The sequence below is a fragment of the Lethenteron reissneri genome, chromosome 30, assembly GCF_015708825.2.
Source record: "Lethenteron reissneri isolate LAM-NWPU_2019-01 chromosome 30, ASM1570882v1, whole genome shotgun sequence".
In the NCBI taxonomy this organism is placed as follows: domain Eukaryota; kingdom Metazoa; phylum Chordata; class Hyperoartia; order Petromyzontiformes; family Petromyzontidae; genus Lethenteron; species Lethenteron reissneri.
In genome coordinates this window covers 6,275,089-6,299,647 of record NC_083808.1, presented here as the reverse complement: position 1 = coordinate 6,299,647, position 24,559 = coordinate 6,275,089, and the positions used below count along the sequence as shown (strand labels likewise).

The 24,559-nt window shown below is 43.3% G+C and overlaps 1 protein-coding gene across 5 annotated transcripts in view; it reads left to right on the top strand.

Moving 5' to 3' along the window:
- Positions 1-24,559, top strand: part of LOC133349455 (voltage-dependent calcium channel subunit alpha-2/delta-2-like) — a 151,368-nt gene that overhangs the window by 9,485 nt on the left and 117,324 nt on the right. The window lies entirely within an intron of this gene.

Sequence of the window (24,559 nt, the reverse complement as noted above, 5' to 3'; positions counted from 1 at the left end):
GGCCCTTGATGGTCACCCATACAAGTGCAGTGACATAGAATTCGCGATGTAGTAGCATAGCGCTTGCTGCTGGCGGGGAAGGGGATCTGCGGCTTACGGCAGCCCTGACGTCAGCAGGCCACGTGATACACCAGAGGGGGATCTAGGGGGGAAAGGTCACGGACCGGGCATGCCAGGAACCCGCTGGTAGGTTCTAGAAAGGGGGCGTGACCGGGGGCGGAGCCAGGCCACGCTGACAGTATAAAAGGGGCCTCTGGAGGAGACCTCGGGGCTGTCATTTGGAGTGGGATCCCAATCGTGCTGTTGAAGGTCGTCACTGTCTCGATTTAAAGCTTTCGTGACTGCAGGGATTCATCTTCTTTGTTCTTTCGGTAAAGTCATGTAGAATGGAAATAATAAAATAATAAAAATAAAACATAATTAAATAATTCTCACGACGTTTCGGCCACAACGCAAGCAGCCGTCCTCAGGTGAAGAACAGGTTTGGGTACCCAGACTCTGTCTTATCGACATACCTGTTCTTCACCTGAGCACGGCTGCTTGCGTTGTGGCCGAAACGTCGTGAGAATTATTTTATTATGTTTTATTTTTATTATTTTATTATTTCCATTCTACGTGACTTTACCGAAAGAACAAAGAAGATCGTCACTGTCTTCTCGTCGCCATCGTCGCTGTCGTCTTCACTCGAGATTGCGCTCTAAGACGGAGGTTGGCTGTCTCGGTTCAGCGCCGTCAGTGTTAGACGGCTCGTGTTGTCTATAAGGCGAACAACCCACGTAGTGTTGTGTATAAACGAGAGATAGAAGAGTGTGTACCAGCGTAGGGTGTGTAGTGTGCGTTAAATAAAGTGCCACCACCTCTTAGTGTCTCCGAAGTGAGTCGCTACATAAGTAATAACCAGGTCAAAAAAACCCTTGCCTATCTTCTGAGACTTGAAAATGTTTTGAGTAATTTGATGAAAGGCATAGGTAGATCTCTTTTGAGATCTCACATCTTAATATTTAAATAGCACAATATTATGAAAATGTTATTACGTAAACATCTTTCAGTAATTTATTTTAAAATATATATTTTATAATATTCACTATCTTACTTGAATTGGTTAATTTGAAACGGTAAATAATTGTACCATTATTTGGCTGCAAGAAGCCAAATAAGTCTACTCTGCAATCATGTCCTTGTCTTGGCACACCCTTAATAGTATTCTCAGGTATATTAAGCACATAAACATCAAATTAATTATGTTTTAATCCATTGTCTTCTCTGTGGTGCACAGTTAAAGGCACGTGTGAAATTACTATAGATGGTACTGCTGAGATTCAAATTTAATGCGTAAGCTCCAGGGAGCTCAAGTAGGCATGTAGCTTATAAATATCAGCATTTAGCGTACAGTTCAATGACGTATTTTCATTGAGATGCATTTAGTAAAGCCATGTTTGCTATGTATTATTCCATAAGAGCTATGTGTGACTTTAATGGGATTCTGGGGTCGGGGGGAGGGGGTAATTTGTTTTTCATTGGTGAATACAGCACCAACAGGTATTCAATACACTGGAGTTACTGCTCCAGCAATCACCAGATATTAACTGCTCCAGGTAAGGATGCATCAAGTTTTTTTTTTTTCCCCAGACACTCAAAAAAATTGCGAAACCTTCAAAATTATTCTGTTCACGACTAATTGCTTCTGCAGCCTTTTTAGAGGCTTTCTGCCTGGCTCAGCTTGGCTTCAATGCCACTTCGAGAAGCTTTTGGTTATGGCCATTAACTTCCCACGTGAGCTGACCTAACTTCGGGAATATTTTTTCCCAATCAGACCTGCTGTCTTGCAAAATGGACTGAGGGAAAACAATTAACAAAACAATTAGGCGGTGACAAGTGGTTTTTAGTTTGCAATTTTTTTAGTCTGCCTTAAATATATATATTTTTACATACGGTGTAATGGACAGTGAATTGTTGTTTTCATCCGCTTTACAGTTCCAATGGATTTTTTATTGTTTTATTTTTATTATTGTATTATTTCCCTTCTACGTGACTTTACCGAAAGAACCGAGAATATGAGTTCCAATGCAGTTATTTTCAGCAATACAAAATATTTGGCAGGATTTTTTGTCTTTCTCATGGCAACTTCTGCACTTTAGTTTAACCCGAAATGAGCGTCGTCGCTTCATGAAGGATGTAAGATGCAGCCGTGGCGCTGATTGATGGTGCGGTTTTAAGGTGTGTTCATTTGTCTCCTGCGTGATGTCCTTGAGTGCTGTGGCTCAAGGGTATGTAACACTTGTAGGCAACGTTTTCATCCAATATTACTCCCACAAATGTATCCGTATTTTTTTTGTAAGTTGGTGTCATAAGTTAATCCTAATGCCTGTTTAAAAGGCAAATGATGATGAATCGATTCATTGATTAAAATTGATTCTCATGATTTGAATCTGTCAGGGTTGGGATTGGCGGTTTGGGGGAGAGTGGTGAATCATTGCTCCTTGACTGTTAGCCATAATTGTATAAAGCAGTTCCAACTGTGTATCGGTGTCCATGCGGTTAACGGTTACGATGTTGGCATTTTCTTACCTACATTTTACTTTTCATTTTTGACATTCGGCAATGAACAGCGCTCGATGTAGCGTGCAATGGTGGAGTTGTACACATTATTCACAGCTTTGAGATTATATTCTCTTTCAAGATATCTCACCAGTGTGGAAGAGGAGGCCAAATACTCTCTAGAGGGGGCTCTTTAGAGCTCCCTCGAGTTAGCGCGCTTCTGCCAGCACTGGTGTGAGAAAGACATTTCTCACCGAACCTTTATCTTTCTTGACGATTTATTGCTTTCGTATTTTTTTTATACGCCTAATATTCCCCTTTACTGAAATAACCACAATTCTGTTGTCGCTCATTTGAAGAATGGTCAGGTTTGCGGCAGCATGAATATTTGTTCAGTGCTAAACATCCATGCATCCGTTCCTCACTGTACGCTCAGCAAAAGCCAATTACCACATAATAAACAGAAGACACATGCACACATTAAGCAGAACAAGGAAGGTGTCCCTCAAATCCCACAAATCTGTTCCGGACAGTGAAGATACTGACATTGGCAATCAGCTTCCTCGGAATAAAGACTGGGTAAAGGAATACCAAGTGCACACTCTATCGCATGCCTTCATCACCTACCTGCCGGTCCGTCTGAAGAAAAGTCAGTTCTGTGTGTGCAACCCCAGCTGTAGGATCTCATTGAGCTTCCTGAAGCCAGCGTGAATTGAGACCCGAAATAAACTGAGCATTTTACGTTAACATATATCCAGGAAAGAACAAGAAAGCAAACTAAAGGTGATCGGTGATACATATAAACTTCAATATATATACAATAAGCACAAGTTATATTATTTTGTGTCTTATTCGTGGCATCCACATGATGCTATAGTAAGCATAACTGGTTTTCGACTAAAACCTGTGCCAACAATAGCAGCTCATCTCTGCATATTTACAAGCTGGCTGCATGTCATATGCTGTAAATTGGCTTCATATTTTTCCACTTCCCTCTAAGCAGAGAGGACCTTATGCAGCTTGCTGATAAAACTGTAATCCTGGATTTTCATCCGAAGCAAATCCTATCTTATTTCCATACTCGCTCTGCCAAGAATTCCTTCCTTGTCCGTTTGTGGGAGAAATAAAACAAATCGCCGCAGTTGATTTTAAAGTTCAACATCCATTACGTCTTATAAGGGGCCTATATACCATGCCATTGTCGAAATCGCATGTTTTAAAAATAAACGCGTGATTAGTTTTCATGTAAATGAGTAGAGTGGCAGATTCTTTCGGTGAAATATTTCACAATTGTACTTGGAATTCTGAAAGCTGACCTGAATAGCTACAAAATGATGAATAGAGAGTGTACAATATTAGTTTAAGAAATTTCAATGAACAAATGAATAACACTCATTTCAATGAATACATCGTGTTTTATGTTATTCTAAAATTGCAATCGATAGGAACTAACTTACATTCATCATTTGCCTGTAATTAATATTACATTTGTGTTGCTGTTTTGATGTATTTGGGGAAAAAACTAATATTTGAAATAACCTGCTCACACATTAAACAATGACAATTATATTTTAAAAAAAAACATTATTGAACACGACATTTGCTTAAACTGTGATATCCTAAAATGCAGCCCAGTGTGAGCATAAGGCCAGTTATCTTGATTTATGGATTCGCAGATATTGAATTGGTAACCCTGTTTGCAGCACTTTAGGGGCCATTCTCTGTCACTGTATTTGTCAATTCCTGTGCTTGAGAGGTTTAATGTCTTGCCCAAGTCGTGCTTGTGCAATGTGGTGTGTAGGCCCCACACAGCCAGCCAGCTGGAAGTCAGTGGCCAATACTAACATTTTAGTAGTTTCATGTCGCAGCCTGCTTCCTCCTGCCCATCACTGCTGCCATCAGCACTATAAGCCCTCTGTTGCTCCATCTCTACTTGTGTGTTTACTATCATCACAGTCTCGTCTTCTCATTCGATCTTGTTCAGCACTTGGGAGACCCATCGTCTTCTTCTTCCGTACGGCTGCTGATGTGGATGCAGAGCAACACCAAGTACTATTTCACATTCAGGTGGTCAAGCCAGATAACCGCGTCAGGAGCAGCGTAGTGCGTCGCTGCGATGTCTCCACCGTATTTGCGGATCGGGGCATTGCGTCGTTACATGCTGTACGGTCTGTCCTGGATGACCACAGTCGCACACTGGAGAGTTTTTAATTTTCCATTTGTGCATCAGATAGTATCTACGTCTGTCATGATTTGTGCAGATGCGGTTTAGGGTGGACGATGAACTTCGTGGAAGATCAAACCCTGGGATCTTCTGCTTTGGGTCTCTCGTGAAGTGTTTGTGAGTTCTTTTGAACTCCCTACAGCTCTCCAAGCTTCATTGGGGTTGAACCCGCATCGTTGAATGAGACCGGTAATGTGGTTTATGGGCTGTTCTTGCGCAGTCTGTCTTGGTTGTGCTAAATGTGTGCAAATTAATACATAATGAAAAAAAAGATGCCTTAGGCTATATCTGGGTCTCTAGGAATGTTACTGAATATTAATGATCATGTGAATACAACCAGGCTGTGTATTCTTCACACACTGCATCAAAGCACAGTGCGATACACACGACCACCATGTGTATTTATTTAATGGATATATGCCACAAATGTAGAACATATTAAGAGCTCATGTTTTTCAATATATAGAAATTGCCTCCAGTTTTTTTAACAGCTTGTAAGTGCAACATGAATTATACTTGCATGGAAAAGGCTGCTGGATTCTGGATAATTTTGTATTGGTCAATGTGTTTTCCTGATAAGCTTGTAACTCAGCAATGTGTGAAAGAAATTATATCGTGGACAAATATAATCAATTTTTTTAATGCGTGTCCACTACATTAGCTGATTACTTATAATGCACGTTGTATATGACCAAATCACCCAGAATGCACCCAATCCCATCAGATCTCTGAAGCTAAGCAAGATTCGACTACAGACGGTGTTTGGATGGGTGACCATCACCCTGAGAACAGATGCAGTTGTCATTGTGGGCAGTGCAGCTAAATCCGTTGTTGTACCCTCACTCCTTCCATAAAAAAACAAAGAATCGCCCATATAGGCTTAACAGACTGTTAGGGCTAGTACTGTTTGCGAGCACCCTTGAAAGCTGGCACGCCACACGAGGGAGTGGGTGGCCAGCACCACGCCCGATCGCCTTTATCTCCCTCGTGGCGATGTTTACCTCGCTATCTACTCATTTGAGGCTGAGTCGACCAAGGGGAGGTCCTGTACCGGTTCAGATAATCGTGAAGTATTGGCCGTAAGCGCTAAACACTCCACTTCCGATCGACCACAATTTCACAAACCTGCAGTGACCAGCTTGGTGAAATATGATCAAATAGCCCTTACTACTTGTACAGTGTGGGGATGCCCTCATCCAACAGCCGATTTGCAAATCCGTTGTCCATGTACATATTATATTTATTCATAATCGATTTTCTGCTCAAAAGATCAAGGTTATCTGCATAATGACTGGCGTATGCTTTCGCTTTCAACATTTGCTATCGTTTGAAAAACTAAAATAACATAATAATTTATCGAGATCATCGCATCCACGCCATGCCAGTTTGTCTTAAATCGTGAGGAAGATGCCTTCTCTGGAGTATGGCAGTTATTATGCACTAAAAACTGAAAAATGTTTATTCATCGCATAGAAAAGACTTCATCCAATTTTCACGATACATTGAAAAATGGTGGGATGGCGAAGGAACAAATGTTTAGATTTAATAATGAATATTATTATTTTCGCAACTGCTGAAATATAAAAATAAACTTCCATATAAAGCGTACAAGCTAATCCTGCAAACACGCCTTCTAAGGCTTGAAGGGGGGGGGGGGTGGAAATCTTCAAAAATTCATCACTTCAGGTGTCCTTTGGCGAAATATTCTGGGAAAAGTAATTATCTAGTTGTGTTTAGCTTACTGGTTGTGACAGGAGGGCAAGGCATGCCTTTGGCTGAAAAGCTCAAGTGTGATTAACGCTTGGCGAATTTGTGTAGAATTCGAAGCCGAGGCTATGTGCCTTGCGAGAGTGAAGGAGAGCATTATTGTCAGGTTTTATCTGTCAAGGCTCAAAGCGTGCCACGGTGTTCACCCCATGAGGTCTGTTTTAATGGCAAAAGGGACATGCCTTTTCCAAAAGGTTTGAATGAAACACTTTAACATTTTTAAAAGGTCTCTCTTTTTAGACCGTCTTATGTATACACAAAAACAAGTATAATATTTAAAAGCGCTAATCAAAGCACATATCCGTTCAATTAAATATTTGAAAGATGTTTAGGCACTTATTTATGATGCGTTTTTATTTACTGATGGAAGTTAAGCTGTAGGTGTCAACCGTCACGAAAGCAGCCTGCCACGTCTCAATTTCTTTCTTATCTCGCCTCTTCCCACGTAATCTGGTATCTCTTCAGGGCCTTCCACTCTCTGCCTTCAACATCATTCATTGTCCTTTCGTCCCCTCTGCTTGCCTCCCCCTCTGGAGGTGCCCAATCTACAACCTCCTATCGCATTGCTCCATCGGCAGCACGTACCCAAACTATCGCATTAATTTTCCGACAATCATCCGATCCACTTTGCTTTGTCCAGTTTTCCTAATGGTATTCTCAATCACACTTGTATCTGTCAGACCCCCCCCCCCTTTTTTTTCTTTTGCTCCAACACTGCACTTACATTCTACACACCAGCCAGCAATTGCAGAGAACTGGCCGCTGGGTAAGGAGGCACATGGCTACAAACCAGCCGAGTTTTGAGGTGGGATTCGGTGGATTGTGCTTACATTGCGCAAGACATGGCTACTTGCCTGAACAGCGAGTGCCCTGCAAAGGGCAGCAGGGTACGTGTGACACTGACCGCCGATCTGTCCAGAATTTCACTGCTTTTTTCCTCCGATGTACGGCCTATCTCGAGTCTCTCCAGTGTATCCTCATGTGAAAGCATGGCCAACTGTCTGAAGCAGGGCTCCTTGTCGCCTTTACGGCTCTAAAAAAGGCAAAGGTACAGCCCTGCAATGTCAATGCCACTGATGGGAAACCATAGAGAACCCCCTCGAGAGAGGGTAGTGGGCCTACTCCAGAGGTCGCAAACGGGTTTTGATTCCTTACCCGTACCCGACCGCACCAGGGTCGCAAACGGGTACCCGTACCCAGCCGTCCCCGTACCCTACCCGTACCCGGCCGGGTACGGGTAGGGTATGGGTATCGGGTACCTGATTGCGACCTCTGGGATGAAGCCATGTTGCAGGCGCGGGTGGGTTGATTCTAGGAACTTGAATTGTGAGAAGAGACAAGACGTTGGGAAATGAGTGACAAACAGTTACTCACCAGTGACTCACGGTCTACCCGTACCCGGCCGCACCAGGGTCGCAAACGGGTACCCGTACCCGTACCCGGCCGGGTACGGGTAGCTGGGTATCGGGTAGGGTATCGGGTACCCGATTGCGACCTCTGGCCTACTCTCTCGCCAGACATTTTAAAAGAGGTAGAAGTAACCACCCTCATCGACTTACTGCAGTATAAGCCACTTATACTGCTGAGTGGAGAGCAGTATAAATAGGTAGGGAGGGGGGTTAAGAACGTGTCTGCTATTTCAACTGCTACGCCAAGAGTTCTAACCAATGCCCTCTCGATTGCATGGCCACCGTCGCAGTATTATTTCACTTCACTATTGTGCTCCAACATCCATACTCTCCTTTGCTTTTCTAACCTTATCCGTATTTCCGCCACGGCGGTTATTCTTGGCTTCGATACATCTACACTGCGGCCAAAGCGCGCCCGCTCTCTCAGCCTGACGGCAGCCTGCACGCCCCGATTGCAAAGGCCTCTTCTTCCCTTTGGTCCTGACGATGACGACTTTCCCAATAGAGCGACGACAAGCCGGCAGCTGTCCCAGACTCTGCCGGACACACGCCGCCAAGCATGACCCCTGGGGCCACGGTCTTGGCTTCCATCGCGCCTGGCAATGGGGCACGGCACAGAAGAAAGGGGAAGAAGGAAGGTCCGTCACCCAGACTGTCATGCTATAAATTTGGAGCGAGCATCAAAGAAGTAAAAAAAAAGATAAATGGTTCGTCCAGTGCCTATCTACATCTATTCCATGACAGTTTTTTTTTTAGCATTTCCTCCTCGGCATGCATCGTACTCGTCCGACTATTTAAATGCCACTTACTGTTCTGTGCCACCTATGCCCGCGGTGACAATTTCAGTGAAGGTTAACTTTGCTCCCAAGGGGAAAAACACAAGTAAATGTCTCATCCTTCATCATCGTCAGGCGCAGATGTGTTAATAGTCACCGATAATAGGGTCGGCCTGCTTTCTACGGCTCTAGCGTCACCCTCCCCGGGAAGCGATTTGCTTGATTCACTCACGATAGAGGCCATATATATTATGGATGATATTGGTCGCGTAAGCCTACGTGTTAAACTGATCGTATATATTTGTAAGTATTTTGTACAAGACGTAAAGCAGGTTGTAACTTCAGGTTGATCCTGGCCTATGAGTAAAACCAATAGACCTCTAGGCCATCATTTTTGGAGGGCCCAAATAGTAAAAAAAAATTTTCAGATTTTCCAAGGTATAATCATTGACTGACCTCCCTTGCGAATAAATGAACTTCCACAATTCAGAGTAATGATTGGATAATATTATCGTGCTGAATGTAGCGCTTCTAGTTGGTAAATGGGCAATGTAAACCAATTACATAAACACATATTGGAATCATACTGTACTGAAATGTAACAATGTACAGTATAGCCCTTTGTCAATCCACTGCTGGATGAAGGCCACCCATTCCGTGTTGGTCATAGTTGCTTTGACCATACTTCACCATGCTGGTCAGCCTGTGTAGGGTGAAGGGGTGCATTCCAGGACCAGTTCAGGCATCACTTGCCGCTGAGGTTACCTATTACCAGTGAATCGCATTGAGGCCGCCAGGTTCACGGTGTCTGACGCTAACCACTGTCGCCACGGCTCCTACCAACAACATATTAATGGAAAATAATGTATGCTTACACGCACTATTTGAGGCTTGTATTGTGGGAGTAACATACGTTGTAACTACTGAAACATTGCATCATTATGTGCCTAGAATACAAATTTCAGCTGTGTAGCCCTTGCAGAACTTCATTTTAAATTCATATCAGTCAGTCAATATTTTCGATACGTATTCTATCCAACTGGGCCTTTTTCTTCATCTTAAAACTATTATATCATTTATGCCTGAGATTTTAAACCGTGGTTCTTACATTAAGGCTTAAATTTCAGCTACAGCTGTCCAGGGCCGAACTCTAGAAAATATTTCAGCACCCGACACACCACATCGATAATATCTTCTCACTATGGCTGTGGCTGTTAGTCACATGCCACATCCCAGTCTACCAGCACCCCCGAAATGATTCAGTGAGAAATTAATCCACGATCAACATGTGAAATTAGATATATATTTTTTTATATCCATCCGTTGTTCATCCACCAATGGATGAGGGCCTCCCCGCACCATCTCAGACATGTAGGTTTTCTGAACATACTTCACCATTCTGGCCAGTGCAGGTTAGTGAAGGAGGGATGGGCCAGCACCAGTTTTGATATCATGTGCCACTGATGTTAGCCGTGCCCCTGAATCAAACTCAAATTGCCAATTTCATAACGCACCATGCTAACCACTAATGTACCACTGTTTTGTCCACAAGCATCATTTGGGGCCGTCAAAAGGTGAAATAATTCAGAGTCCCACACAGTGACAGGAAGTCTGCAGAGGCAAGAAGCGTCGTATAATCTATACCCCAGGGCTCCTCAGTCCCACATTTTTTCGTGAATCTCTTATTTATATGCATACTTATTGAAACGCAAAAACAATTAACAATTGTTTTTTGAGCAGCCCTTAATTAATTTTGTCCAACAAGCTACTTGCTTTGCAGGGACTACACCAGAGAAATCCCTCACAAAGTAAATGTGTGCGCGATTTTATTGTAGGGGGCGTGGGGAGGGAGATCAGGGAGGTATGAATGTCCCGTTATTTAAATGCTTATTGTTTAAAAAAAGAAGTTATAACAAGGCAATCCACATATTCCTTTGTGACCTGAATTTGCCGCATGTGGCATTATTTAAATGTATTGCATTTTACCGGCTGGGTACCCTTGTGGTCAGCAACTCTCACCGCCGGGTCACTTTGTGTGGAGGCGACTCTTTCATTATTGTGGCTGTTGGCAGTTTCAGCAGGGAATTCACAAAGCGTACTGTTTCCCACAAAGTTGATATTGAATACCCTGTGACATGGTTAATTACACGAATGGTCTATTGTGCGGTGGTATTATCATTCAACTTACACTGTTGAAAAGTACCCTCAATTGCATTTTAAAATTCATTATCATCCTCATGTACTTGGCTTAGAACACTAAAATAGACCTCTCTAGCAGAAGAGAATTGTCACCAACAACCATTATTTATCCACTTCTAGATGAAGGTCTACCCATGCAATCTCCATCTCTCTTGGTCCTGTGGTGCCACAATCCATCTCACTTCTGCACATTAGCTGCTTTTATCACTTAATCTCGGACATATTCTCTCCTTCGGCTGCCATTCCATCACCAGTCCTGTCCATCATTTTCTCAAACTCTTTGGTTCTTTCGGTAAAGTCACGTAGGTATAAAATAATTAAATTCATTTTCTACCGACGTGACTTTACCGAAATAACCAAAGAGTATGGATCCCTGCAGTCACGAAAACTTCAAATCATCATTTTCTCATCAAGGAGGATAAACCGTCACGCGAACTCCGGTCATCCCCACAGCAGCTTTTGGCTAACCATCGAATAAAGACGGTCACCGCATTACACACTTTCAGATGCGCTTCTGCGGCCGTCTGGAACGCTCTTCCTTCCAATATTAGGAAGCCACTGGAGCTACTGTATGCACTTTTAAACCTAGATTTTAAACACGTTTTTTTAGAATTTATTTTTGTGTTTCATTTGTTGGCTTCATCATTCCTTCAAGTCAGGTGTCATACCCAAGTCTATTTACACTCCTTTAAGTCGATCTTGCTGTCAGTGTGATTCTCAAGCTTGCATCTCTCCATGTTTCTTCGTGAACTTTTTATCAGAAGAAAAATTCACGATTTATTTTCTCACCTGTTCAAAGAATACCAATTAAAGCCAAAGTAAACTTTAATTTTAAATACAGTATCATATAATTTAAAACACAATCAGCTCGTCCAATGCAATGAAACATACATTTACGTCGTTTTTTTATTTCATAAATGAAATTTAGAAATTAATAATCTTCCACAATTTTAAAATGAGCTAATATATAATTTAAACACTATTAATTGCCGCAGATTTTGTATGATTAACCCTTTCCATTCCAAGATGTCTCCAAGTTACAGCGTGGATCCCTTCACTGCTGAATCTCGGAATGCGCAAGTAGTTCGCGTTCATTTTATTTGGAGAGGCATAGTGCTGTTGTTTTCAAAGACACTGTCCTCACCGCAGAGAACTGTAGCGACACGACCACACCCTATGATAGCTGGCGCCAAACTGTGCCACACGCCCTCCTGCATGGCCTTGTGGGAGCCTGGATATGTCTTCCGACCTGGATATGTAACGATAAAGCACACGTACGTCATCCGAATGGAAAAGGGCCAACGGTTATTATCTGCCAGTTCAGTTTCCTCCACACTGCCCTGTTGGCCTCTACCTGTTTGCCATTGAGCCCTAGAAAAAAGACGTACACTATTGCTTTTGATATCTGCTCACTCACAGCCACCATGCCCTTTTGGCAAGATTGCAAGAAAGCTTTTTTAAAGTACAATGTGAGCAATTTTCCATGGGGCCGTCATAGCAGTTTGGTATTTTACAGTGCAAAAGCTGTTTTATGGTCTGTTGTTTGAGCCAGATGACTTGTGTGATGAACATTGGAAAATATGCAGTGTTGAGTGAAGCAATGGGTGTTGGTTGAATCAATTATTGACGCGTTCATCACTAATGAATTAGAATCCTGTATTCTTGTATAACTAAGCTACAGCATCTCATGAAAGCACAGTCCTAGTTTGAATGTAACATAAAAACACAATGATGTATATTTAGGATGTGAGATGTGTTGACAAACAATAACAAAACGACATTGCCAAATACTAATTTATCATCATGAGAAATTGATAACAAGACCGATCTGTATACCGCCCGTGACCACTCTACCATCGCATCTACTCTCCTCTTTCAACACCTTTCTTATTTCCTTCTTCCACAGCCCTCTGGCTGCAAATGGAAAGTTAACAGGTTTTGACTTGAGCGGGTCATAGAATTGCTGCAGGCAGACCACAGTGCACTTTGGCAATACACCTTATTCACTGTATTCCTCCAAGCCAAGTGGGCTCAGACTTTTTATCTCCCAATGGAAAACAAAATCTCTATCTTGCCCTTGGGCATAACGGTCCAAAGTAATGAATTCCCTCTAGGGTTCCAAGAAAATGAAGGCAGTAATACAATTGACTTGCAATCTGGATTTTATTTTAGTTTAAACATTTAATAAGTAGTAATTGATTACTAATTTGAATTCACATTCATTGGATTACATTTGATGTGTATTGCTTTTTAACAAGATGGATCGATTGGGCATGACAGAGGCTACTTGGCCTGACTTGCTTCGTTACATCGTATGTAGGTTTTCGCAATTGTGCTGTTATAGCTCTCTCATTTGTTTTCTGGTTTTACTGTATATTATCACTCAAAAACACATCAATTAGATGTGCTGCTACAATTGGATGTATATTGATGGCAGTGGTAGGGAGAATATGTGTGGCTCATTACTTAGCACATCACAATGCCATAAACCCTGTGATCTTAGTTTGAGTCTCGGTCAAGGCTGAGTGGCTGATATCTGCATTTCTAATTTGCTTATGCCCCTGCCCCCACCACCCCTCCGTCCGTTCACCAACTGACCAGTGTGGCGAAGTTTGATCAACCGGCATGCCATAGGGACGCCTTTATCCAGGAGTTCATTGACAAAGGTTGAAACGTATTGAGGGTTGTCACGTGTTATTCATTGGGGAGGTGGACAAATGAGTTCGGAGTACACACCAACACAGCTACGAGGCCCCACCTCAAATGGCGTCCATCACCTCCTATTCTGGGTTAATTCCTTTGATGTACACTCCCGAATGGAGTGATGCAACCCAGCATGCCCTCCGGTTCATAATCCCTTGATAGTGCATTGCCTAGCTACCAGGGCTCATTCATACAGCCCAATCATCTCTTTTTGGTGAAATAAAATGCTTCCAATTTAGCTAGTGATGAGACTCTTCCATCTGTTCAGAGGAAAAAAAATATATGCCTGGCCTCCGTCTGAGTGTTGAAGTGAAATTTACCAAAACTTTCCGTGACGTTACATAAAACTGCATTGCACATTTGTTATATAATCCCAAAATGTCAAACGATCATATTGCGTTGTACTCTTGAGGACAACACTGTGATTTTGACAATGTAAACCACTATAAAAAATATATAAGAATAGGTTTTACCCTTTCTAGCAAAAAAAACAGGTGTTAAGATGTTAAAACACCAAACACAAACCTTTTGCAAGGAATCAAGTTCGCATTAACCACAGACGGTACTTATAGTGAACATGCAAACAAACATACTCTGATAATTATATATGCATTGTACGTGAAACTGATTAGCCTGCACCAGCCAGTCTTCTTTAGGGCCTAGTCCCACCACGAGTGTCAGACCAGAGAATGCCCACAGGTGAACAGTACAAAGACAATGCACTAAATTGATTCCTTGCAAAAGGTTTCCATTTCATGTTTGAACATCTTAACACTTGTTTTATTGCCGGAAAGGGTAAAACTTATTCTTATTTTTTCATACTTTGATACTCGCAAAAAGGTCCCATTTTGTAAACCACTATGTTTCATTTTTCGATTTAAAGCTTTCGTGACTGCAGGGATTCATCTTCTTGGTTCTTTCGGTAAAGTCACGTAGAAGGGAAGTAATAAAGTAATAAAAATAAAACATAATAAAACAATTCTCACGACGTTTCGGCCACAACGCAAGCAGCCGTCCTCAGGTGAAAACCAGGTCCGTCGAGGCGACAGAGTCTGAATGAAACAGCACACGAGCTTGGAGCATATATATAAGCTGGGCGCATTGACAAAGGAATTTGCATATCAAAAGGAATTTAGCATATTTATGGGAAATGCAGGAATGTGATTAGTACTGCATATGCATGTGCATTATGCAGGATTAACAGCATCAAAGGGAGCTGCAGTTACTGCTGCTATTCTCTCTTTTCTAAACGGATGCACCGTACGGCAATACAACTGCATTTTCATGTTTATCGTAACACACTTTCCGTTACCGGGATGAATTCCTGTTTTTTATTGTCAAACATTACATTTAAACATTTCCCTTTACATCAGAAAAAACGTGAACATCATCAATCCTTAGTGTTGTTTCACACCAACAACACATCGCTACCAAGTCTCCGTAGATAAACGTGAAGGTCTTGACATTGTGTATAATCGATTAATACCGTTTACAGACGCCTTCATTATTCCCGTCCAATAGACTAGGTCTGTTTCAGAGTTCGCAGGTTTCTCTTTCATTCTGCCGTGTCATGTGGCGTTTAATAATAAGGCCACGGGGATGGGAATGGGATGTCGTGTCTAATGAATGGATGGTGCGGGTGGGCAAGGTGCTTAGCGCCTGGGCAAAAAAAATAGCCACAGCGCGTCTCCTGTTTGCGTTCCTAATTACAGTGGCATTAAGGCGACGCATGGCCAGAAATGCAAGAGCGAGTTGATTTGTTTGACACCTTGTCAAACAAATGAACAACACTGAAAGGGTAATTGAATGTATTGCGGAGGGGCTTTTAGTACGACCCGAACGCAAGGATGAATTACATTTTGGCTGGATGCGATAGTAGATGAGGATCTTGCTGCACGCCGACGTTTTAGTCGTGGAGCTATTGCGGTGTCCCGTTCGTCGTCGCTGTTGGAGGAGGGGGAAATGAAGTGAGCAGAAATTACACTTTGATACTAATTGCAACCTGTAGGAAGAATTGTCTTTGAATACACCTTGTCTGCCAGCCCTTGTGAACTTGATTTAAAACATTCTCACCTCAAATGTCTGGTTTATCTGGGCATTGGCAGATGGGCAACTAACACTCCATAACAAAACCATCTGTGTGCTTAGTAAACTACAGTCAAGTATCACATTTAGAGGAAGGCAGCGCTCAATGTACTCGCTATCCATTAAACATAGACATGAAAGCAACACCAGCAGTGTTTGTAAATAAATACTAAACTTGAGCTATTTGCAGATGCAAAGCCAGATATTAAAGTTACCAAATTTCAATCGTCACGAATGGATTAATGGTAGCCTCCAGTAGTTTCAAAGGGGTTTTCTATTAATATTATTGTATTTCACGCTTCAATTTTCCCCCAATGGTGAAATTTCTGCCAATTATTCTTTTTTTTCCTTTTTAAATATACATCTGAGTGAATCAATTGAAATTCTGTCATATTATAAAAAAAAGCACGTCACAGAACACTTTTAGACAGCTTCACACTTACAAACAGCCTTCACAGGTTGTGTTTCTCCATATAAATAAAATGAAATGACATTTTAATTATGCTCGCTGTCATTCTCTGTGAACAAAAATCTAACGAAAGAAAGGAAAATTAAGACACAAGAGATTGATGCGAGCCCAACAGCACCAGATGCTATAAATATATTTTTTTCCGGCTAAGGTTTTCACTGAGAGGCAAAGAAATTGACGATTTCAAGCCACTTCCAGTGACACAAATAATGCCTTTCTGTCGAACCTGTCTGACATTTCACACGAGCACTACATGGACACATATCCAGCCTCTCCAGAGAATTTAATCATCATCATCAGGCGTCATCAATCTACTGCTGGATAAAGGTTTCTCTAAGCCCATCGCCATCACTCACCGTTTAGTCCCATCTCGCACCTGCACACGAACTGATTTGAGAAATTTAGTTTTCACTTTCTGTTCTTCGCAAATGTATATTTGCTTATGATTAAGCTACTAGCCTTGCTGTCCACGTATTTAAACAAAGGATGCATTGAATAAGATCGGAGTGTGCTACGTGGAACACATTTTGTATATATTTATATTTGCGATTGATGTCCGACTATCGAAAGGAAACTTTTGACTTCAGGGTAATCAGAAAAATAGGACAGGATTACAAAAGTGAGCATTAGTGAAGGATTTTAAAAAGTGTATACAAGTGAAGATGCAGTGGGTGGACGCCAGAATGGATGATGTCTCGCGCTTAAATAATCGCTCCAAGCCTGGGGCTTGTCATTCAGACTCTGTCTCCTCGACAGACCTGTTCTCCACCTGAGGACGGATACTTGCGTTGTGGCCGAAACGTCGTGAGAATTATTTTATTATGTTTTATTTTTATTATTGTATTATTTCCATTCTACGTCACTTTACCGAAAGAACCAAGAAGACAAAAATGACACTTTAAGGGCCTCTTCCCTGCTGCGTGTGATGGTGCCACTTGGGGTGCGCTACACTGCGACACACCGAGCACAACACGGCACAATGCAGGAGGAGAATGTCGCCTCTCTCCATAGCCCCCCTTAGGGGGGCCGCATTAGTCCAGCTTGACAACACTGCAGAGTCCGAAGCTCAGCCCCACAGCCTTGGGGCAGGGAGGGGGGTGAAGGGAAGTGAGCCACCCCGGCTGAATACTGAGCCCACCGTTTTGAATGATATAACCCCATTTTTTCCACTTGCATATCCGAGCCATGCCGGTCCAGGGCCAGCATGGTACGGGTTGTTTTCTACTGGTTATTTGCTGAGCTAAGCTGGAACCGAGGGCTTGTGCTACAATGACCTCACAAGACATCTGGCTCGGGGCCCAGCTGGCGGAGCTGTTGATGTGGGCAATGCGTATGGCACCAGTCAAGTGAGTAGAAAATAAACACAGCAGCACCGTGCCATCTATACGGGTCTTGACGTCATGAATTTCGTGTGATGTCAGCAGCATGGCTCGATTTTCGTGGAGGAGAAAAAGCCATGCTTCCTGGCCTGTGCCGCGCTGGCTTCGCACAGCCAGAGCACGGCTCAGCTGTGTAAGTGGAAAAATAGGTACCTGTATAATTTAATCGAAATAGATTGGGACCAATACTGAACACCGCTTGTGAGGTTTCCTCCTCTGTATAGTGCTTGAGAGCGAGAGCAGAGTGCACGATAGGCAAAAGCAGATTGTATCGTTACTAATTTTGTTTGGCGTGTCGTGTGTTTAAAGTGTGTTCAACATTGACCGTGCCATGCCCTCCTTGGTGTTTTTGTATCACCCACCCCCTCTAAACTTGGTCACCCTGCCTACACGGTCGCCAAAGCTGCACAGGAATACAACTGGTGGGCTGTATTCTAACAATTGAAAAACCCCGCTAGGTCCAAGATACACGTGGCTGTAACTGAAAGGTAGTGTAAGGTAAAGGTGCAGCCCTGCAATTACTTGCGAACACGACTGCTGGCAGAAGAGAAGGGAGCTCAAGTGAGACCCACGGAGAGCAGCGTTCTTCGCAACATTTTCAGAGGGTGTGGTGGAGGACACTTTCACAGATAAGACATCACCAGTGCGAGGGCTGCTACACGTGGTGGGGCGCTATCACACGATGTGTACGTCAGGGACCGCACTCAAGGCCTCCAGGGGCCACAGTGGGGGCCCGCCGGCCTTGCAATGAAGAACACCGCACACCACACTAGCCCAGTTATACTTGTTGGGGAGACAGAGGCATGTGGCGGGGGGGGGGGATCTAATTGACCACTTCCGGATTTGCAAGTCCAGTGACATAATCATTACAGCAAAGCAGCATGCTTCTGCCCCCTGCGGGGACGAGTCTTGCTCCAGTAGCAGTGTAAAGTATTACTAACCTTAATTGGATAAGTTGTGAACGTAACATAACTGCACTCCAGTTTTAAATGACGAACAACTTCACACTTATCTTTAGCATTAATACGATAATGTTCAGTAATTGTGTGTCGAGGGAGTGCTCGGTTAACCTGGCGTACGTTACGGTGTGGAAATAAGATATTGGTATATATAAAACAACATACAGCATCTTTACACTGTTAAAATGTGTAAATAAAATGCAACATGCATGCTAAATATAAAATATAAAATAAAATGCGTTTAACAATCCCCCCCAGTATTTTTTTATGAATTACGGGATAGCAATTCCATTCATAAAAAAACTGTCAACAAAAAATACTAATTGTTTAAAAATAAAATGTATCCCATATAATAAATTAGATTCATACATTGTAACATTCGCATATTATTTCTCCATTAAATTGCATTTAATGGAAATAATCGATTTCCCACACACCATATGTCACTTGTAAGAATAATCAATTTTAAGCGATTAAACAACGCACCATTGGGTGCCTAATACCCATTACTATATCTCACGTACCTAATGCACAATGTTGCCAAGCGGTTGGGCTAATGTGAGATGACCTTAACCTCGTGCTCACCAAACTGGCACGCCTTATGAGATTGTCTGGTGTCCGCTTAGTCGTGCACGAGTGGACGTATTGTCACAAGTCAATATGAAAGCGGAAAAGTGAGCAGCTGGACATCTATGATAAAGAGCTTCATAGCTTATAGGATTTCTCCAAGATTAAACAACAATATTCTGACAAAAGATTACGAACGCAGTTGAAATGCGCCGTCGGGATTGCTAGTGAGCTACACAATGGATTGGGCAAGTGTTGCAATGGGTGTATATTGGTACCATGCGGTGTTAAATGTGGTGATTTAAACCGAGGGAAAATAAGTTGTCTATGTATTGAAAACCGCCTTGTTATACCTACTATAATCACCCAAGAATGTCCTTAACACTCGTGACGTCACTCCACATCGACCAGCCCCCCTAATTAATAATCATGAACAGGTGACGTCCTCCACATGGACCCCCCCCCCCCCCCCATTATTATTACCTACTATCATGAGCCAAGAATGTCTGTGTGTCCCGCGCGTGACGTCACTCCACGTCGACCAGCCCCCCTAATTAATAATCATGAACAGGTGACGTCCTCCAAATGGACCCCCCCCCCCCCATTATTATTACCTACTATCATGAGCCAAGAATGTCTGTGTCCCGCGCGTGACGTCACTCCACGTCGACCAGCCCCCCTCATTCTCATTCATAATCATGAACAGGTTACGTCCTCCACATGGACCCCCCCCCCTCATTAGTAATCATGAGCAAGTGACGTCACTCCACATGGAGCACCCTCCCCCCTCATTGATAATCATGAGCAGGTGACGTAACTCCACATCGAACAGCCCCCCTCATTAATAATCATTGTAAGGTGACGTCCTCCAAATGGACACCCCCCCCCCCCTATTCATAATAATTCGCGGCTGACGTCACTCCACATGTAGAACCCCCCCCCCCCTTCATTAATAATCATGAGCAGGTGACGTCACTCCACATGGGGGGTTGAGGCGCCTCCTCCCCCCTCCTCGGCGTCAACTCACAACCCTCACTACAAAGGCAGAACCCTCACGTCACGTGATCTCCGTAACGCTGTTGTTGAGACATGAAATAGGTCTGTGTCACCGCGCCCTTACAAAATGCACACGCATTAATGCAAGTTTCAGATTTACTGCAATACACCCGTCCTTGGACGGGCAAAAGGCGAATTTATTAGTTCTATATTTGAAGCTTTCGTGACTGCAAGGATTCATACTCTTAGTTCTTTCGGTAAAGTCACGTAGGTAAAAAAATTTTAATTAAAATTTTATTTTATTTTTATTAATTTTAATTTCATTTTTTTACCTACGTGACTTTACCGAAAGAACTAAGAGTATATAGTTTATTAGTGTGTTAATATTTTACCAGACAACGGGAGAATACTTGTTGTTGTTGCAAGTTGTGCATGCAATGGTGAGCTGTATTTTTTCAGCACAGCCATCTATGCTTAGTTGCCAGGGGGCTATATGGCGGCAGGGATTAGTGTGCACTTGAAGATTGCATAGCTCACGTTGACAGCTCAATGTGGGGCAAAGGGAGGGAAAAAGGTACGGCTAAAAACTGTACGCGGCGTCCTTGCTTTCCACTACAGCAGGTCAAGGTTGTTTGTTGAACATTTGAATGGACAATACATTAAGTATATAACGTGTTAAGTATATAACGTGTTAAATGTGTGATACATCGTTTATTTAAATGCCTAGGTCACATCATCTCCGGAAAAATAGCAGAGGGATATAAAGAAAATGGCATAAAGATGTTTAGTTTTTTCAAGAAAGCAAACCTTGTATAATAATTTCATAAAAATTAGCAATAAAAATATTTCTGTATTTTTTAAAAAAATATTTTCATGGCATATTTTAAAAACCACGAGTAAATAATCTTGAAAGGTAATGTTTTTTTTTTCTAAATTCATGTAATTATTGTTAGAAATGTTTCTACACTGTGTTTATCTTTGTTTATATGTGTATTTCTGTTTGGCTGTGATCTGTAATGCTAAGGATGCTCACCAAGCCATTATGAAACCCATTTAGTTCATAATTTGATGTTCTGACCATTTGACTCAATGCATAATTTTAGAACAGAACCTTTTGAGCACAATTTAATTCTCTTAGCACATTAATTATATTTATTTTCAATAAGTAAAAATCACAATTTGAGCACTTTGTCTTGCTGAATGGGTCTATTCAACGGCCACAAAAAAATGCAGGAAATAAATAATGATATATACACAGTAAAGTGTCTCAACAGCAAAACATAGCAGGAATACCAGCACGCTTTACATGTCTAGAGGACATCCCCATCGTTGCATGTGTAATGACGACTTAACACGCTTGTCTTGAAATGGTTTATTTATTGATGAGACACGTTCACTCGAATAGGTAGAGACCCCACGGCAACAGCCCCGAGTCTCCCTTATATACGGTCCGAGGCCACACCCCTCTTCCCGAACCTTTTTGCGGCTCTGGATGCTCACTCCACCGATAGACTCTACCGTCCTCTTCCATCACCTGACCACGCTCCTATTCTCGATCATTTCCGTAGCCACCAGTCCCTTCGTACTGCAAGCTGACACTTTTGTCATTACATCCTGTGGCCACTAGTCCCTTCGTACTGCAAGCTGACTCCCTTGTCATTACCTCCAATGGTCACTAGTTCCTTTGTACTGCAGGCTGACTCCCCTGTCATTCCCTCCAGTGCCCACTAGTCCATTCCCACTGTAGGCTGACTCCCCTGTCATTAACTCCCGTGGCCACTAGTCCACTCACACCGCAGGTAGACTCTACTGTCATTACACATGTATTCAGCGCATAGCTTCGAGGTGGCTACACCACAGGAGGACAGCAAGATACATGCATACCAGTTCCGTCTTTAGCACTCATCACTACAATAAAACCAGGCCTTGATTTCATTCGCATCTGTCTGGGTTGGCGACCCAGAACATATTTCTGCACCTGCTACCGACACACCAGATCCGGTATATGCCTATTATCTACTCGCGCGCCTTCTTCAGTCTCCCAGCGACCCTGAGAAATATCCAGTGACCAAACAGGCCCTGAGTATAGCCATCATGCCTGCTGCTGCGATTTGTGCAGCAAGTGGGCCTATGTTGGCCAGATCTCTGCCTACTCGGTCTTGTAAAAGCATGGTGACATCCCTGTTATGTTTTGAGGTTGAAGTCACTTTTTATATATGTGTGTGACCATTTATATCTGGTCCGCACTTTTTTTCTAGGTGTTGCATTGCCTCTTTCAGCTGGAGTCATTGCCTGAACTTCGCTGTGGCTATCACACGGGGATGTAACAAATACGTGCAGTAATAGTGAGGTCATCTTGACCGGCACAATAAGCTGGCATTCCTGTTATAAAATTGTAGTGAGTCCAACTGAGTCACAGACGTTGTTCCTTTTAGAGGCAACACTTTTATTTGTAACACGTAACCCAAAGGGGTAACTGCCCCTTCACCAGATACAGCCTAGGGTCGTGACCACCCAGCTAACTACCCTATACAGAGGAGTTACTGCGACGAAGGGTCGGGCCCTCACTCGGGTCCGCAACCACGTGGTTGCTTTGTAGAACGTGGAGCTTCCAGCTTGTAGAATGCAGTGACCCCGGTCCCTCTCAGGAACCCGCCTTATATCCCCCCACGGGTCGGGGCCGCTCCGCCCCTGGCACCACCCACCTTCTGGAGCCTTCTAGCTCCCCCTCGATCCCTCTCGAGAGCTCTCCCTGGACACGTGATCACCCCCTAGTCCTCCCACCTGGGGGCCTCTCTGTGGATACTCCAGATCAAGTGTCTGCAGGGTCAACCAGAGTGCCATGGCCTGGGGCAACCCTGCCCCTGGGCTAACACTCTCCCGCTCCCGCTCGTGGGAGACCGCACTGCACGCCTGTGCTACCCCAGTGCTCACCAAGCCCCGCTAGGGCTGGTACTACACCAGGGGTCGGCAACCTACGGCTCCGGAGCCGCATGTGGCTCTTTACGGCTGCTTCTTGACGATATGTACAGTATGTACTCAGATGCATTGCGGCTCTTGAAATACTGAATTTTGTACCGAATTGGAAAGAAATGGCTCTTCTTGTTATTTTGGTTGCCGACCCCTGTACTACACCCACCACGGAGTGTACGCGATGACAATGCGTCGCACGCTACGGCCCTACCAGGCCGGCACCATACAGTGGCATCCCCGATGTCACTACAAAATCATTAATATACTCGCACCATTCGTATCGCGTATGGCTATCCTGAAAATCGTTGTTTTGCAGGCGATTGTAGTGTGCAATGTGCATGTATGCGTTGAACTTCTTTCACACCGTACGTAGCCAACCGTGCTAATCGAAGGTGACGGGGGAAGGAAAACAAACTAAATACAAAGAGCATCTCTAAAGAAATGAGTTTTCAAATTGGATGTAAAAGTGCAGAGCTCTAGTGACTTCCTAATATCGGAAGGAAGAACGTTCCAGATGGCCGCGGAAGCGCATCTGAATGCGCACGATGCGGTGACCGTCTTTGTTTAATAGTCAGCCAAAAGCCGCTCCGAGTCTGCAGTAGTTTCACAGTAGGGGGCGATGTTGCTACGTGGCTTCACCCAAATGGGATGACTTGAAAGTATTTTCTAATTTGATACCATTGCGACTGTTTCATCTCAACTTTATGGCTGCGAACTTACCCCGAGACGACACGGAGCCAGTGAATACAACTTTGGAGCTTGCTGTTACTCGCCACGGCGCCGCACAGAGAGAGAGAGAGAGAGCGATCGATCCAAGAGCCGGCGTTGAACCTCGGCGATGCCGTTGTTTGCGTACCAAACGGAGGGCCTGCAACATGGTTAAACCGAGGCACGACTTCAGGACCGCATGCCCAGCGCCACTCCCTGCCCAGCGCCGCCCGCTGCTCTGCCGTGCACAATTTTAATGAAACCGCCTAGAGACATCCCCAATTATGCGTGCACGCTACTGATACCGCTGACCAAAAATGACTTACGTGCGCCCCGTCTCGCATCACTCAACAATCAACATAGTTATTCCCATAACCATTACTTCTACGAGCATTAACAAGCCAAAGTCCATATAAAGCAAAATCATAACAACACGCATTATCATATTTAATCCAATTAGCCATGAATTTCCATATTATGCGTCGCATATGAGCCATTAATTACAAGTTACCAATTATACATCGCCTGTGACTTTTGAATGACCAATTCACCATAAATAATTAATTTTATTGCACATCATTGTTGAGGCATAAAAAATTATCAGCGTTGCCCACAAAGCACACAACCCATCTAAGAAGGCCCCACAATATGCGCACTCAAATAGGCCCCATACCAATCCACACTTTAACACAACCCATTTAACTATATTTCCTCCCGACGCAATGCACCACAGCTAACCATAGCATTTAACTATTAATGTAGGAAGTATCACAGACGCGCAATTTGATTTAATCGAGTGACGACTTG